The sequence below is a fragment of the Schistocerca piceifrons genome, chromosome 3 (genome assembly GCF_021461385.2).
Source record: "Schistocerca piceifrons isolate TAMUIC-IGC-003096 chromosome 3, iqSchPice1.1, whole genome shotgun sequence".
In the NCBI taxonomy this organism is placed as follows: domain Eukaryota; kingdom Metazoa; phylum Arthropoda; class Insecta; order Orthoptera; family Acrididae; genus Schistocerca; species Schistocerca piceifrons.
Genome location: NC_060140.1, coordinates 190,954,225 through 190,970,285, shown reverse-complemented (window position 1 = coordinate 190,970,285; position 16,061 = coordinate 190,954,225). Strand labels below are relative to the sequence as shown.

Here is a 16,061-nt window from a genome sequence, read left to right as displayed (position 1 = left end):
TTTTCATATTTTGAATTGCTCATCAAACATTGGGGTTGTCGACTTCACGTGGGAGAGAGAGTGCTGACCCATTACGCAGGCCTTTTGGCTCAGACATGGAATGTGGGACTTCTCTGTTTTGTGAGTAAAATGGGTTTAGTCCAGGGAGCCCAAGAATTTGGCACACGAGCATTGCTCTTAGTCATGTGCCACAGCTCTCTTGTCTCGCTGCACACTTCCCCCACCATCATGACACACACTGTGTGTGTGAGGAGGGAGCCGAGGGGGAAAGTGCGAAAGCTCCACATTTAAATGGCAACTCGTAAAGTATACCACTTGATTTCGTATTTCAAGTCTCTTAAGAACACAGATCAAATACAAAACAAATTTTCAGTATTACTTAATTATATGTGGCACACTGCAGATATAATGTTTGCTTTTTACCTGGTATCAACTGTTGGCACAGTGACAATGCAGACAATTGCACAGATTTTTGCACTCATGTTGGCATGTAATAGTGAAGTACTTAGTTTAAGATTCTAAAAAAGCCTTCCACATACATATGTTTATCGAAATATTTTATTACAATTGCAATCTCATTATGGAGTCGTGGAAACTCTTCGCAATTAAAGCGACACAGGCCTCCTGGACCAGTGTTAGTAATGTAGAAGAATTTGTCTTGTAAACGGAAATTACATTCCAGTTCAAGTAGTTCCATCTGTACAAGCACAGGGGTACTTTCAACTGAAATGGCAAACCATTTCGAAAACATCTCTAATGCAGATGTAAGAGTGGCAGTGTCCTCAAAACATTTAAAAAATTATTCTCATAATTCTTTCAAGGCCACAATTAATTCTTCAAACCTCATGGCATGATAATACGGCAATGGGCGGCGTTTTACGTCAGAATTTGTCCTCTCCACAATGCGAATTATTTTTAAAATCTTCCCCATCAAATAAGAAATAAATTACTTCCCACCTTGCAGTTTCTTATTGTCGGCCATGTACAGACAAGTCCACTTAAAACGCGAGGACTGCAATCCATTCCGGATGTTCCAATTTTCGTTCGTGCTCTCCTTTTTCGGTCATGGATACAGCAATAGCGGGTTTTAAATCGAAAGACCTTTCCAGATTTGACCTTCGACTTAACCAGCGTACTTTGCAGTAATAAATATAGTCTCCATACTCTTCATTCAGTTCCATCGAAAACTGTTGCAACTTCAGAAAATTTACTATTTGTGCCACCAATTCCATCACGTGCTCCATGCCTGCAAATTTAGCAGAAGTGCCAATTGGTGTACAGAACAATGTTTGTGGATCATTATAATTTTTTCCTCTTTCATTGTCAACTAAGTCCTCAGGATCTTTCTGCATGGTATCACAATATTGTTCCATAACAAATTTGCGGTACCCGTCCATTATGCGACTGTGTATCGTGTAATACTCATAGATATTGGTTCTTCTCTTCTGCCATTCACATTCATTTTTAAGGGCTTATGACGATAGGTCACTAGACTGCCTCTTTTGTGCAAGCAGCCACCAGACCTCAAACTTCCTCTACACCACGAATGAATTATGAAGGGTAAACTGTGCCGACAGTACAGTTCTGCCAAACTGAAGAAAATTGTGCCGACCAAAAAATATCCCAGTGCAATGCTAAATGAATTGTCGTGCCGTACTGAGTACTTCCTTGAATGCTAAGCACAGATCCGAACGTTACCCCTCGCCCCTCTGTCCCTATGTTACCTGTTAATACGAGTAAATTTGATGGAAGCTATACTCTCTGTTCAGTAAGCTGCCTGTAGTAGGTACCTAAACGCACTGGACGAAGTATTGGTTATCCTCTAAAAGACCACACTGGTCGCTTTGTAGCCCTGTGGACTGCGTAGAATTGGTGTCAGTCGGTCATATCATCCTGCACTGGTGACGTGAAACATGGCAGTGAAGTGGTGTGTGTGTGTGTGTGTGTGTCTGCGTTTGTGCTAGTTGGTTCTATGGAATGACCACAGCAAGAGCCAACGAGAAGACGAGACAAAATGGCAGAAACATGATCATGACTACTCCGTCAATGAAGCTACACGATTATTTGTTTTATCGACGTGGGCTATCCAACGTGTGTTCAAGGAATGATGTACCAGTCGCATCCATGTAACACAGCGTAAGGACAGTGGTGGTAAAAAGATGCTAACCTGCAGGGACCAGTGACGAATATCACGCCTTGTTAATGGCGATCGGTTTGAAACACGACATGTATTGTTCCTGTCACTGAGTGCAGATCCATTTGACCAGCTTCTGGGAGAACTTTGCGACGGGAAGTACGTGTAGTGGACCTTTGGAGTTGGGTACCTCGCAAAACGCCTATGCTAAAAGCGGCGCACAAAGCTGCAGTGTCGCAGTATAACCATTACCTAACAGTTCGAAAATAAACACAACTAAACATTTATTTATGACTTCAGAACTGGTCATTGGCTGACTGGAGGCGTCTAGTATGGCTTAACGAGTCATGATGTTACCTCTTTCCAAATGATGTAAGGCACAGAGTGGAATGACGGCCCAGTGTGGCTTTTAAACCGCAGAACGTGCAGGGTGCTGTTAAGGCTCGATGCGGTTCTGTTATGTTGTGGGGATGTATCCGCACCATGACTTAGACGTTCTGATTCAGGTTACTCTGAACATGAAACAAGAAGTTTATTAGAATATCCCAAGTGACCAATGACGTCCTTTGTTCCACACTGAGGCGACGGAAGTCATGCGATACCTCCTAATATCGTGTCGAACCTGCTTTTGCTCGGCGTAATGCAGCAACTTGATGCGCCATGGACTCAAATGTCGTTCGAAGTCATGTGCAGAAATAATGAGGCATACTGCATCTATAGGCGTCCATAATTGTGAAACTATTGCCGGTGCAGGACTTTGTGCATGAACTGACCTCTCGATTATGTTCCATAAATATTCAGTGGGACCCGTATCGGATCTGCGTGGCCAAACCATTCTCTCGAATTGTCCAGAATGTTCTTCAAACCGATGACAAACAACTGGAGCCCGATGACATGGCGCACTGTCATCCATAGAAATTCCATCGCTGTATGCGAACGTGAAATCCCTGAATGGATGCAAATGGTCTCCAAGTAGCGAAACGTAACCATTTCCAGTCAATGATAGGTTGTCCGCCCAGTTAGCTGAATGCTATCCTAAGTGGCCCTGGTTCGATTCCCGGCTAGGTCGGGGATTTTCTCCTCTCAGGGACTGGGTGTTGTGTTGTCTTTATCGTCATTTCATCTCCATCTGGCGCACAGGTCGCCCAATGTGGCGTCGAATGTAATAAGACCTGCGCCAAGGCGACCGGACCTGCCCCATAAGGGGCCTCCCGGCCAATGACGCCATACGCTCATTTCATTTCCAGTCAATAATCGGTTCAGTTGGACCAGAGGACGCAATCCATTCCATGTAAATACAGCCCACACCATTATGGAGCTACCATCAGCTCGCACAGTGCCTTGTTGACAACTTGGGTCCAAGACTTCGTTAGGTCTTCGTGATACTCGAACCCTACCATCAGTTCTTACAGACTGAAATCGAAACTCATCTGACCACACCACGGTTTTCCAGTCGTCTAGGATCGAACCGATATTGTCACGAGCCCGGGAGAGACGTTGCAGGCGGTGTCGTGCTGTTAGCAAAGGCACTCGCATCGGTTGTCTGCTGCCATAGCCCATTAACGCCACAGTTCGCCGCACTGCCCTAACGGATACGTTCCTTCTACTTTCCACATTGATTTCTGCCGTTATTTCACGCAAGTGTTGCTTGTCTGCTAGCACTGACAACTCTACGCAAACGCTGCTGCTCTCGGTCATTAAGTGAAGGCCGTCGGCCACTGCGATGTCCATAATTAGAGGTAATGTCTCAAACTTGGTATGCTGGGCACGTTTTTGACACTGTGAATATCTGAATATTGAATTCCCTAACGATTTCCGAAATGGAATGTCCCATGCGTCTAGCTCGAACAACTATTCGGCGTTCAAAGTTTCTTAATTCCCGTCGTGCGGCCGTAATCTAGTCGGAAACCAGTTTACAGGAATCAGCTGAGTACAAATGACCGCTCCGCCAATGCACGCTCCTTTATATCTTGTGTACGCGATACTACCATTTGTATAGGTGCATATCGCTATCCGATGACTTTTGTCACCTCGGTGTGTATCTGCTTGTTGAATACGTAACCTACACACCCGGCATTCAAACTGACAACAACCGTGTTCACAGGGCTGCCCCGCATTCGTTTTTGGTTTGACGAACAGTAAATCACTTGAACTTATTCCCACTGAAAATCTAGGTGACTGGAACGGTTGGTGAGACGTAGCAATCAACACACATGCTGTTTTTAGAATTATAATGATATCTTCACCTGCTGATGGGCGTTGACATATATCAACGGGGACAGGTGAAAATGTGTGCCCCGACCGGGACTCGAACCCTGGATCTCCTAATTACATGGCAGACGCTCTATCCATCCTTTTTTTTGTGTTTGGTCGTTGCAGACACATGACATCCATTCAAGTTCGTTGTTGATCCTTTCACTCAGTTTTTTTTTTTTTTTTATTACAGAGGCCAACCAGCTCTCTGACCGAACACGCTGAGCTACCGTGCCGGCGTTCATCGGAGCCACCGACGGCACAGAGAATAGCGCGACTGCAGGGACTATCTCGCGCACGCCTCCGGCGAGATCCACATTCTCACCTTGTATGTCCCACACTACATTCGTAGTGTCCTACCCCAACACACTCATTACTCGTGGAAGACATTCTTACCAAGTCCCGTAAGAGAAGAAGAAGAAGGTCATGGCCGGTATTGCGAGAACTATATACTTGTATGGATATGGCGTCTGTTCTTTCGGACATGTCCGAAAGAAGAGACACCATTGATGACCTGCTGCCATCTAGAACGAAATTAGAATTATACTAATACCTTCAGATGCTGACGGGCGTTTATATATATCAAAGAGGACTGGTGAAAATGCGTGCTCCGACCGGGACTCGAACCCGAGATCTCGTGCTTACATGGCAGACGTTCTATCCATCTGAGCCACCGAGGGCACGGGGGATACGGCGACTGCAGGGATTATCTCGCGCACGCCTCCCGCGAGAACCACATTCTCACCTTGCATGTCCACACACTACATTCGTAGTGTCCCACTCCAACACACTCATTACTCGTGGAAGACATTCTTAACAAATGGTTTGAAAAAAATTCTGAACAATTCGAGCGAATGATTTGGGCACTCAGATCGTCTGATATGAATGCAATCGACCATTTATGGGGTATAATCGAGAGGTCAGTTCGTGCACAAAATCCTGCCCCGGCAACACTTTCGGTCCGCAGCTCGTGGTCGGGTGGTAGCGTTCTCGCTTCCCGCGCCCGGGTTCCCGGGTTCGATTCCCGGCAAGGTCAGCATTTTCTCTGCCTCGTGATGACTGGTGTTGTGTGATGTCCTTAGGTTAGTTAGGTTTAAGTAGTTCTAAGTTCTAGGGGACTGATGACCATAGATGTTAAGTCCCATAGTGCTCAGAGCCATTTGAGCCAGCCCAACACTTTCGCAAATATGGACGGCTATAGAGGCAGCATGGCTAAATATTTCTGCAGGGAACTTCCAGCGAGTTGTTGAGTCCGTGTAACGTCGAGATGCTGCACTATGCTGGGCAGAAGGAGGTCCAATACGATATTAGGAGGTATTCTGTGGCCTCAATGTATATGTTAGCTACAAAGTGGTTGAAATGGCAGTAAGCACTATGGGACTTAACATCTGAGGTCATCAGTCTCCTAGACTTAGAGCTAAGTAAACCTAACCTGAGGACATCAAACACATCCATGCCCGAGGCAGGATTCGAACCTGCGACCGTAGCAGCAGAGCGGTTTCTGGACTGAAGCGCCTAGAACCGCTCGGCCACAGCGGCCGGCTGTAAGCTACACATTATTTGTTTATTTATTTATTTTTATTTTAGAAACCTTTGTATATATGGCGAAACTATTTTACGCGTTCTCTTTTTTCCCTTGTTTCAACGAAAAAAAATTAAAATTTCCCGTTTTCTTGTTTCAAAGGTATGATCATGTTACTCTACGGGATGTAACCATGAATGTTTCCAGTTAGATATGGCAAACAAGAAGAAACGTGTGGACTCTCTTCTCCACTGAATTGAGGCCTTTATTAAGACTAGAGGCCGTTTTAGACAGAATTGGCGTGATGTGTCCTGGGGATGCACAACTTTCTGTCCAGTGTCGGCATTAGTTCGTTTGCTGATTATTAAGGTCAGTTTTTCGATAGCCTTAAGATTATTCCGTTAGGAGTTACTGCTTAATTTCCTCTTGCCCTTTTCCTCCTACGTAACTAATGTGAGTTGCCCTCCACCCGCAGCCTCCTCATCCCAACTCACACGCTGGGTACGCCCTTGTTCGTTACCGTACACATTTGGACATAGCACAGCTTAACTAACATCGCATCTTAAATAACATTCCACAGACAGTAAAATTATGTTCATGAAAGTTATAAATGACTGTTATGTTTTCCGCTTCTATTGTGTTAGCCGCGTAGAACAAAAAAAACGGCGATGGCCGTGTGCCGGCGGCTGCGTTCGCATTCTTGCGTCACGCTTGTTGGTTTCCTCGGCAACGGCTCAGAAGCGCTGCCAGCGGCCGTAACTCGCTCGCTGGCGTTTATTTCGGACGGAGCGGCCGCATCCTCGGGCGTCGCCTCGTGCGAGGTGTGGCGTGGTTCGTGTGTGGTGTGCGGTGGGCGTGAGCAGCCGGCCGCAACAACAGGTAGGTCTACTCTTCTGCGCTTGTACAGCTGCCTTCTCGACGTCTTCGACCTCTACATGCGGCGCCCGCTATCGTGTTTCGTACTGCCACCATGTAACGCTTCTTTTTACAACTTTTTACGCTTTTGTTTCGCGCTATTGCTATGCAAATGTGATCCATCAAAATTTAGTCCACCTTCACGTTGACGAAACCATCTTTAATTACAGAGCTTTATGTTTTTTGGTTACGTTTTTTTGTAATTCCAACGTAAAAAAATTAACACGAAAAAGTTTCGAAGCTGCTGCCCTTTCCAGTGTCTGCAGGAAGTGGTGTACAGTACCATACCTTAAAGAGGTTCATCGGTGACGAGGGTATAGTCAGGAGTACCCCAGGGAAGTGACAGGACCGCTATTATTTCCTATATACATAAGTGGGTAATTTCCAAGAATGATTGCCTTTCGAAGTCGGAGGGGTCCAAACGATACATATCGAACGTGCGATAGTAAATCGATTATGGAAGTCTCGTGGCGGGCGTTATGAGTATGTTTGATGTTATCACTACAGCAACGACAAAAGAAGAGCATTGAAGAAGCACTTGTAAATTCAAAGGAGACGGCTTACCCTGCTCATCTTCAGTGTTATCGTCTTGTGACAGTCCGTGTGATGTATAAGCTACAGGGGCAACTCCTTTTTTCCCGTAGCCAGAGTAAACACTGCCAATTCTATCTATCGCTTGAGCCTTGTCCCGCAGTGACACAGGGTCAGCCATCGTTAATCGGATTTGCACATTAATGTTTAAGGGGTGGCCGGATGCCCTTTCTGCCGCCACCCCATACCCCCAGGGACGGAATTAGTGTACCCCAACTGTCTGCATCGAGTACAATCCATGGAATAGTGCGTGCGAATGTGTTCAGATGTCTGCGAACCGTGCAACTGAGGCGGAACATGGGTACCAGCCCGGTATTCACCTAGCAGGATGTGGAAAACCGCCTAAAAACCACATCCACGCTGGCCGGCACACCGGCCCTCGTCGTTAATCCGCCGGGCGGATTCGATTCGGGGCTAGCGCGCCTACCCGAGTCCAGGAAGCAGCGCGTTAGCGCTCTTTTTTTTTCTTAAATTTCATTTTGTTCGCCTTTGTTCGTTGCATCTGCTCGGGGCGGACATCGTAAGACATCCGTTTAAGTTCGTTGTTGATCGATTAACTCAGTTTTTTTAATTACAGAGGGCAGCTAACCCTCTGACTGAACACGCTGAGCTACCGTGCCGGCTTAAAAAAAAATCTCATTTTGTTCTTTGTATGTGCTCGGGGCGGACGTTGCAAGTCACCCGTTTCAGTTTGTCGTCAATACATTAACTCAGTTTTTTTACTACAGAGGGTAGCCAACCCTCTGACCGATCACGCTGAGTTACCTTGCCGGGATGCGCTCTCGGCTACCCTGGCAGGTAGAGTAAACTCTGTCAATATCGCATAGGCGTATCGGCAGTGTGTCGCATGGGTCGACTTTTCTCTGCAAACGCTTGTTGTAGAAGTGTAGGTACTGGAACAAGTACAGTTTGTCCCTCTGTCCTGGACGCCCTTCTCTTTTTATGGTAGACTTCTCAGACTTCCATAGCAGCTCAATATTCTGGGTGTTGACACTGGCGTCATCCGAGGAGACGAACTCACAGACTCGTTCGCGAATTCGTGGTCGTACCCTTCAGCTTTTAGAGTCTTGTACGACTGAAACCCGTCTGTGATGACTTTTGTTCCAGGCAGTATGAAGTGTTTTATGAGACCCACTAAAGTCACCTCGTATCGGGACGATACCCTCACAACGAAACACTTGCGGGACTCTGTTTCTATCGCACCGAATACCCAGATATGATCTACTTCACTTTTAGAATGTCGTTCTCTCTGCTTCTTTCGTCTAGCAATGTAAGATTCGTCTACTTCTACAATTTTATTCGCTCCACCAATTCGCACCCCATCATTTGTCACTACCACGTAACAGACTTCTCGGCAAAACCCGAAATAGTCACACACGGTATTTGCGGATAACTCAATTACTGATGCTGTGGTTTGCAACGCGTAATCTCGATTCCAGCATGACACAAGAATTACCCTCGTCTGAATGGATAATTTGGAGGACTCGAACCACGTATTTCTCCTGATGCTGGTTCGCTTTCCGCAAAGTCAGCAATGGAATTGCAACCTTATCTCGGTGTCGACACTCCTCTTACGAAGTTTTACAGACTTCGCAGCACCACAGTCAACACAGTCCCTCCGTTCCTCGTCCGGCAGAAGTCCATATTTGCGGCAAAAAGTCAAACATTTGTCTATGCTGGGTATGCATCGAATCAAGAGTTTTCCATGTCAGACAATCTGCTGAAGAAACGTGAGGAACAGCAGACGTTACACTCGCTATCGAGGAAACCGTGTGGGTTTCCCAATGAAATCACAAATAATTAGGGCGGGAACGTAATGTACACGAACTAAAGGAACAACGGAAAACTGATAAAAATGACGATCACAAATAATTGACCATAACGCCCGCCACGAGACTTCCATAATCGATTTACTATCGCACGTTCGATATGTATCGTTTGGACCCTTCCGACTTAGATAGCAATCATTCTTGGAAATTACCCATAAACGATCTGGCGGACAGGATAAGCAGCAGTCTGTTGCTGATTGCCTATGGTGCTGTGATGTACGGGAAGATATCGTCGTTGAGCGGCTGTAGGACGATACAAGAAGACTCAGACAAAATTTCTAGTTAGTGTAATGAATGGCAGGTAGCTCTAAATGTAGAAAAATATAAGTAAATGCAGATGAGTAGGGAAAACAAAGCCATAATTATCGAATAAAGTATTAGTAGTGTGCTGTTTCGCACAGTCAATGCGAATGATCGACTTCGGCTTATTGGCAGAAACTTAGGAAAGTGTGGTTCATTTGTAAAGACGACCGCATTTAGGACCCTAGTGCCTCCCAATGTTGTGTCTTGTTCGAATGTTTGGGATCCGCGCCAGCTCAGATTAAAGGAAGACATCGAAGCATCTCAGAGGCGGGCTGTTAGATTTGTTACCGGTACGTTCAAACAACACCCAAGTATTACAGCTTCGGGAATTCAAATGTGAAGCGCTGGTGGGAAGGCTACGTTCTTTTCAAGGACCACTATTAAGAAAATTTAGAGAGCCGTTATTTGAAGCTGACTGTAGAACGATTCTACTGCAGCCAGTAAATTTCGCGTAAGCACAATGAAGATAATGTCAGAGAGATTAGGGCTCGCACGGAGGCAAGTAGATAGTCTTTTTTCACTCGCTCTATTTGCGAGTGGAGCAGAAAAGGAAACGACTGGTAATGGTACAGGGTACCCTCTGCCACGCACCGTAGGGTGGCTGGCTGAGTATGTATGTAGATGTAGATGTGGACGCAGATATCACTCAGTATAACAGAAACACTGAAATCCTGCAGCTATAGGATTTCCTACTACGTGAAGAAATTCACAGCTTAGTGTGTTTTCAGTGCGAAAGATAAGACCCAATTACTAATCAAAAGTTGAGTATACGAAATTACTTGTCCTGGCTGTAATAAGCTTTATATTGGTTAATCAGATAGAGACATAAGCTGGCTGAACGTGAGCGCAACTAGAGGTTGCAGTATTATGACCCATTTGCTGAACGTGCAGTGAGTGAGAGCACAACTACCATACACAGTCCTACCCTTCATTAAAATAACAAAGGCCAAAAACTCATCGTGTAGGAAGTCTTGGAAATCAACAAACATCTAGGCCACAGTCCTGAACTAATTTTAAATAACCAAACATAGCTCAGTGCTTCCCCATTTCTAAAACTGTTTCAATCCTCACGGTTTTCCATTACGTCCCGCACTGTCTGTTTCTTTCTATTCCTCCGTTTTCATGTATTTATTTTTATTTTATTACGATTGTCTATGTGCTCCATATTGCGTATATTCTGTTGCTACAATTGTTAATTCCATCTCTTACTCGGTTTCCGTATCATCTCTTCAACCTATTCTTTAGTATTGTTGTCAGTTACTACTTTTCTTTTATTGGGACTATCAGTTTAATTTAAATTGTTATGTAGGCTATGTTTTTCGACTTTAGTGTTAATGTTTTTTTCCTGGTTTATTCCCTTTATACTTATTTGTAGTTCAACTTTTTACCTTTTTAATCGCATTACCATCGCACTGTCGAAGATTACATTTACTATGTGTATTTGTCATATGAGTAACGTGTTTTTCATGGCTGTTTACAAACAGTGTAGCGTCTGTGATGCCAACAGTCAGTTAAAATCTAATGAGGGCCATGTAAGCCAAAACCCGGTTAACTAAATAAATTGATTTAGCAGAACATACACAATATTGTCGCAGAAGAAGCTCAGTAGCACAGTCACCGTGATGGAGTGATTGTGATACCAGACTATTGCATGGAGGGTCGTGAGCTCAAAACTCACCTGCACTGTAAAATTTTAATTTCTATATCCGGTTCGAGTACATTCTAGAAGTATCCACAAATGTTAGAATCATTGTACCGGAAAGTTCTGTAACTGTGTATATACCGTATGTGTTCTGGCCGGAGACAGTTGTCTCTGCCCTCTTGTATGTGGTTCAAATGGCTCTGAGCGCTATGGGACTTATGTTGAGGTCATCAGTCCCCTAGAACTTAGAACTACGTAAACCTAACCAACCTAAGGACATCACATACATTCATGCCGGAAGCTGGATTCGAACCTGCGACCGTAGCAGTCGCGGGGTTCCGGACTGAAGCGCCTAGAACCACTCGACCACAGCGGCCGGACCTTGTATGTGCAAGTGCTGAATAAACCTTCGTTAAGTGAAGTTAGTGTTCGTCATTCATGTAATTACACCTTCTTCTACGTCACAATATTTAGAATTAATAAAAAAATATAGAAAAGTTAAGATGGTGGTTTTAATACTTCAAGTGTTCTAATTAGTCGTCCCTATTGCAATCCACGGACATAAGCTGGGAGGAAGCTGAGAATCTGGCAGGTGATCGAGTTAGCTGGAGTAAACTTGCTGCCCGATATGCTACCTACCATTGGAGGAACTACACTGTCCACTCACATTAATGTGAGCACCTGTCAAAAGCCTGAATAAGCAACTCTTGCTGTGCGGACTGATGCGAGACGTGCAGGAAGAGTCAGAAAGGCTCTGGAAGGTTCCGACAGAGATGTGGAGCCAAGCAGACTCCTGTTCAACAGCCAGCTGCGCTAGGTTCCTCGGTTGAGGATCCAGGGTTCGAACAGTCCGCTCGAACTGATCCCAAAGATTCTAGATTGGGTTTAAATACGTGGAGTTTGGTGGCCAGTGGCGTATGGTAAACTCATCTGATGCTCTGTGAACCATGCACTTATACTGAGAGCTGTGTGACGCGTTGCATTGTCCTGCTGGTAGAAGCCATCGTGCCGAGGAAAAACAATGTAGGAGTGGACACGATCACCAGGGATGGAAACATATTGATCCATTGTATCTTCCAGAATTACCCAAGGAACGCCACGAACACATTCCCCAGGCCATAACGCTCCTTCCTCCGACCTGGACCCTTTGCCTTCAGAGGTCTCACAACGTAAACGCCACTGGCCATATTTCCGATGGAGTATAAGACGTGATTCATCTGAAAAGACCGCCTGTCGCTCAGTGGACGTCCAGTTGTAGCACTGGTGTGCAAATTCCAGCCTTCATCGCTGATGAACAGCAGTTAGAATGGGTGAATGAATAAGACACTCACTGCATTGGGTGCTGAACGACTGTTGAGGAAACACTGTTGGTAGCCCATTGGTTCATGTGGGTGGTCAGTTTTTTTTCCGGAAACACTTCCACAGTCGTTGTTCACCTCTACCATTCATGGCCCATGGTGCGCCACAGTTGCCCTGGCGCCGGCTTTAGATTAGCGCCATTTGACCATTCACAGTATATGAAGATGGTATCTGCTCCTGAAAGAACAGATATCATTGATGACTGTGCAGCTTTTCTAGAATGAAATGATAATTAAATCGAAACCCTTAGCTGCCGAACGTTGTTGTTGATGTACATCAATGGGGACAGCTGAAAATGCGTGCCTCGACCGGGACTGGAACCTGGGACCTCCTGCTTACATGACAGACGCTCTATCCATCTGAGCCACAGAGGGCACAGAGGATAGTGCGACTTCAGGGACTCACCCCTTGCACGCTCCCCATGAGATACACATTCCCAACTGTCCACAACCTACATTCGTAGTGTTCCTAAGAGATATTTGCCCATTCACTCATTATTCGCAGCAGACTAAGCTGACGAGTCCTGTAAGAGTTCACGCAAAGCATGCACATTCGCACAGAAGAAGGTCAATGGCCGGGTAGCCTTTAACTATATGAAGATGGTATCTGTTCCCGAAAGAACAGATACCTTTGATGACCGAGCAGCTTCTCTAGAATGAAATGATAATTAAATCGAAACCCTTAGTTGCCGACAGGTGTCGCTGATATACATCAAACAATGTAGGAGTGGACACGATCACCAGGGATGGAAACATACTTATATTGATCCATTGTATCTTCCAGAATTACCCAGGAAACGCCACGAACGCTTTCCCCAGGCCATAACGCTCCTCCATGCGGCCTGGACCCTTTGGTTTCACGGGTCTCACAATTAAAACGCCAACGGCCATCTCTCTAGACGTGATTCATCTGAAAAGACAGCCTGTCGCTCAGTGGACGTTCAGTTGTAGCACTGGTGTGCACATTCCAGCCTTAATCGCTGATGAACAGCAGTTAGAATGGGTGAATGAATAAGACACTCACTGCAGAGGGTGCTGAACGGTCGTTGAGGAGACACTGTTGGTAGCCCATTGGTTCGTGTGGGTGGTCAGTTTTTCGTCCGGAAACACTTCCACGCCGGCCGCGGTGGCCGAGCGGTTCTAGGCACTACAGTCCGGAACCGCGCGACTGCTACGGTCGCAGGTTCGAATCCTGCCTCGGGCATGGATGTGTGTGAAGTTCTTAGGTTAGTTAGGTTTAAGTAGTTCTAAGTTCTAGGGGACTGATGACCTCAGATGTTAAGTCCCATAGTGCTCAGAGCCATTTCAAAGATTTGAACACTTCCACAGCCGTTGTTCACCCCTACCATTCATGGCCCATGGTGCGCCACATTTTTTTTTTCCCGCCACAGTTGCCTCGGCACCGTTTTGGATTAGCGCCATTTGGGCATTCACGGTATACGAGGTGCATTCAAGTTCTAAGGCCTCCGATTTTTTTTCTAATTAACTACTCACCCGAAATCGATGAAACTGGCGTTACTTCTCGACGTAATCGCCCTGCAGACGTACACATTTTTCACAACGCTGACGCCATGATTCCATGGCAGCGGCGAAGGCTTCTTTAGGAGTCTGTTTTGACCACTGGAAAATCGATGAGGCAGTAGCAGCACGGCTGGTGAAGGTGCGGCCACGGAGAGTGTCTTTCATTGTTGGAAAAAGCCGAAAGTCACTAGGAGCCAGGTCAGGTGAGTAGGGAGCATGAGGAATCACTTTAAAGTTGTTATCGCGAAGAAACTGTTGCGTAACGTTAGCTCGATGTGCTGGTGCGTTGTCTTGGTGAAACAGCACACGCACAGCCCGTCCCGAACGTTTTTGTTGCAGTGCAGGAAGGAATTTGTTCTTCAAAACATTTTCGTAGGATGCACCTGTTACCGTAGTGCCCTTTGGAATGCAATGGGTAAGGATTACGCCCTTGCTGTCCCAGAACATGGACACCATCATTTTTTCAGCACTGACGGTTACCCGAAATTTTTTTGGTGGCGGTGAATCTGTGTGCTTCCATTGAGCTGACTGGCGCTTTGTTTCTAGATTGAAAAATGGCATCCACGTCTCATCCATTGTCACAACCGACGAAAAGAAAGTCCCATTCATACTGTCGTTGCACGTCAACATTGCTTGGCAACATGCCACACGGGCAGCCATGTGGTCGTCCGTCAGCATTCGTGGCACCCACCTGGATGACACTTTTCGCATTTTCAGGTCGTCATGCAGGATTGTGTGCACAGAACCCACAGAAATGCCAACTCTGGAGGCGATCTGTTCAACAGTCATTCGGTGACCCCCCAAAACAATTCTCTCCACTTTCTCGATCATGTCGTCAGACCGGCTTGTGCGAGCCCGAGGTTGTTTCGGTTTGTTGTCACACGACGTTCTGCCTTCATTAAACTGTCGCACCCACGAACGCACATTCGACACATCCATAACTCCATCACCACATGTCTCCTTCAACTGTCGATGAATTTCAATTGGTTTCACACCACGCAAATTCAGAAAACGAATGATTGCACGCTGTTCAAGTAAGGAAAACGTCGCCATTTTAAGTATTTAAAACAGTTCTCATTCTCGCCGCTGGCGGTAAAATTCCATCTGCCGTACGGTGCTGCCATCTCTCGGACATATTGACAATGAACGCGGCCTCATTTTAAAACAATGCGCATGTTTCTATCTCTTTCCAGTCCGGAGAAAAAAAATCGGAGGCCTTAGAACTTGAATGCACCTAGTACTTTAACCACGGGAGCAGTCAAACCGTTTACAAACTTAGCAGGCATTTCTGAAATGCTTCCACCCTTGGACAGAAAGCCAATGACCGTGCACTTTTGGATGTCAGATAAATCGCTCCGTTTCACCATTACGAGAACGACTGCACTGTTCTCTGGTCTGCTGGAGGCGTTTTAAGTACCCTCAGCTGCTAGTGGTGCCAACTGCCATCTGTGAGTGGTTATTACACGTTGTCATTGAGGATAGGCGGTGGTCACATTAATATAATTGGGTCGTGTAGACTCTCCGACATCTTCAACGATTGCATTCGGCACGGTATCACCGAGACTGGACTGAGGATCGATGGAAACGAATCACCTGGTCCGATGAATTGGATTTCTTGTTGCAGCAAGTCGCTGATCGCGTCCAGATACGTCGTCATCCAGGCGAACGGCTGCCCGAAATATGTAAAGCGCTGTGGACGAAGGCCAATGGCGGCAGTTTTATGCTATGGGCTACATTCGTTGTTCCATATGCAGAGGTTATCGGCGACGAGGGTAATATAATAGCTATGTTGTCATGTGGCGAAAGGCTACAGTGTTCCAGCAAACTCTCCTTAACTGGCCCACTCTGGGCCATCACAGCGTCTTTGACACTGTGAGTGGACTCCCGTTTTCCTAACGACCCTACCCGATGTTACAACAGACAACTAGTTCATGACATATCTAACAATCGCACCCTGCACGTACTCGCGAGGTCCAACTTTCCATAGATGCAC

The 16,061-nt window shown here is 45.9% G+C and overlaps 2 protein-coding genes across 4 annotated transcripts in view; one reads left to right on the top strand and one right to left on the bottom strand.

The window, feature by feature from the left end:
• LOC124788507 (GTP-binding protein Rhes) overlaps positions 1 to 16,061 on the bottom strand; it is a 677,045-nt gene that overhangs the window by 177,508 nt on the left and 483,476 nt on the right. The gene's annotated exons all lie outside the window — the stretch shown is intronic.
• LOC124788013 (calcium uptake protein 3, mitochondrial-like) overlaps positions 6,682 to 16,061 on the top strand; it is a 580,087-nt gene continuing 570,707 nt past the window's right edge. For 2 of the 3 annotated variants that reach the window (XM_047255059.1, XM_047255061.1), the window contains exon 1: positions 6,682 to 6,788. The gene's annotated coding sequence lies outside the window, so the exon portion shown is untranslated. The remainder of the gene's footprint in view (positions 6,789 to 16,061) is intronic. The other variant, XM_047255063.1, reaches the window with a different exon arrangement.